The sequence below is a fragment of the Nilaparvata lugens genome, chromosome X (genome assembly GCF_014356525.2).
Source record: "Nilaparvata lugens isolate BPH chromosome X, ASM1435652v1, whole genome shotgun sequence".
Lineage (NCBI taxonomy): Eukaryota > Metazoa > Arthropoda > Insecta > Hemiptera > Delphacidae > Nilaparvata > Nilaparvata lugens.
Genome location: NC_052518.1, coordinates 13,968,309 through 13,970,744, shown reverse-complemented (window position 1 = coordinate 13,970,744; position 2,436 = coordinate 13,968,309). Strand labels below are relative to the sequence as shown.

Below are 2,436 nucleotides of genomic sequence, written 5' to 3'. Positions count from 1 at the left end.
GCCGATTCTTTGCATTAATTAATTACATTTCTACACTGTCAAAAACATAATTGTCATCGTTTTGGACCTAGAAAAGGATAGTACCACCAGCTTTGTCGAATGATAGACAAGGATAGCAAAACCAAAGTTGATTAAATACTGTCATTATAACGTGGACCTCACTATCTCACTATAGTTGTCGCCCTGGTCGTAAAACCGCGACTAGAAATGACGCAAGTGTGCATGGAGCCCAACTGTAGCCACAGCGTTTGGGCACAGAATAGGTACAGAATGGAAACTTGTAATCAAACACCTATCTAACCAATGCTTTTTACATGACGCAAATACTAAACATGTCACGTGACCTTGGGAAGTTCCAATCCTGGTCTTCTGATTGGCTCGTGGCAGTGAAAGAGATCAATTGATCCGGATCATTCAAGTGATCCGAACCTACCATCAATACTATTACAATGCGGCGCTTCCTAACAAGATGGCGAATTTTAGCGTCAGGCTACTAGCCAAGTTTCCATACTGTAGTAGTAAAAAAAGTAGTAAAAATGACTTTATTGATGATTCAAACATATTACAAAAAATGGAATTCATATAAAGAAAAAGCAAAAACTAAATAAAACACCTTTAACATAATAAGAGAAAACAAGACATTATTATGGCATAACCTGTAAGGCTGTCTGCCAGGAGTCGGTTTTAATAGTTGAATTCTTCTATTAAATCTTTTATAAGTTTAAGAGCCAATTTCAAGAAACTCATCAATTTTCCCCAATCTTTCCCATTTAGCCACTCAACTACTTCTGCCTCAGTGAGTACATATTTACCTAAGTATACTCTACGAACACCCCCTAACATCAGGCAAGCCCCCATAATGAGCATCGCCATTGTGTTTCTTCCCTGCCGTGCGAAAAATTGAGGTGGAAAAGAGACCCCCTAGCCTTAACTAATAAACTTATCTTCCTCCTATCAAAATGACCTTCAAGATAAGATCTACTATCGTTCTGCCGCTCTAACCGTTTATACAATCCGTGAAACTGGGCTTCATTCATCCTTCGTACCCACTCAGCTCTCATTTTCTCACACAAATAACTAAACTCATTCCTCCATTCACTCTTTTCATTCAAACATCTTACTAGATTACACCCAAATTCATCATCCCATCTCCTCCATTCCTTGTACCATGAAATCTTACTTATTAATACTTTCTCTGCTAATACTGTAGGCAGCCTTCCTCGGGCCAATTTCATAACTATTCTAAAAATAAATTCCACGTGTAACTTTATTATAAATAAGAAAATTGGTTCAATATCCAGTTCTAAGTGAACTATGTAATTGGGAGTCGATTGCGGTAACATGAAAAGTTTTTTAGCAAAATATCTTGGCAAGGTTTCTAGAACATCATAGTTTTTACAACCCCAGACCTGTGCTCCATGTTGCTCCATGTAGATCTCCATAAGATCTACTATCGTTCTGCCGCTCTAACCGTTTATACAATCCGTGAAACTGGGCTTCATTCATCCTTCGTACCCACTCAGCTCTCATTTTCTCACACAAATAACTAAACTCATTCCTCCATGGAATTACTACTGTTCTTACTACTGCTCTATAAACTTTCCACTTCACCTTCATATCTATGTTTTTGTTAGCAATGAAGTTTCGCCAGACACCATTTATTCCAAATTTTGCTAGTGACGTTCGCTCTCTAATAGTACGGAAACTTGGCTATACCCTGACGCCAAAATCCGCCATCTTGTTAGGAAGCGCCGCATTGTAATAGTATTGATGGTAGGTTCGGATCACTTCAATGATCCGGATTAATTGATCTCATTCACTGCCACGAGCCAATCAGAAGACCAGGATTGGAACTTCCCAAGGTCACGTGACGTGTTTTGTATTGGCGTCATGTAAAAAGCATTGGTTAGATAGGCGTTTGTTTACAAGTTTCCATTCTGTATCTATTCTGTGGTTTGGGTAAACTTGATGTACTGTCAGTGTCAGGTACTGTGTTGTGTTTTGTGTCTAGTTGGTCTTTTGATCAGATGTTAGAACATAGACAAATTAGAATCGCTGGCAAATAATTTACAAATGTGGAATAAATAATTTTTTTTTAATCATACAACATTTTTAAATGTTATAATTGTCGATGCAGTATTGCAGTTTACTTTTATGCAGGACAAGTTTTATTTGAGATGAGTGTTCTATTTACTAAAGCATAATCAAAGCGTTAATCAAATATAGGTAAGGTTGTGCATGTTTTAATAATTTGTTTGAAATAAATAGTTAATAATTTAAAGATTGATTGTCTGCCTACTTTTTATTTCAAAAGATATGTTCCTTTGTTTTGGCGTCATTTGTCAGGTTAGGTGATGCTGGTGAATTTAAATTTTCTCTATTAACCTATTTTATAATTTTTCAAATATTTCATCTGCTGCATAATTTCTGATTCTC

General features: G+C 36.6%; 1 long non-coding RNA gene across 1 annotated transcript in view; it reads left to right on the top strand.

Moving 5' to 3' along the window:
- The first annotated feature begins 1,965 nt into the window (after window positions 1-1,965).
- Window positions 1,966-2,436, top strand: part of LOC120354784 — an 11,206-nt gene continuing 10,735 nt past the window's right edge. The window contains exon 1 of the long non-coding RNA XR_005573171.1: window positions 1,966-2,226. This is a non-coding gene — a long non-coding RNA (uncharacterized LOC120354784). The remainder of the gene's footprint in view (window positions 2,227-2,436) is intronic.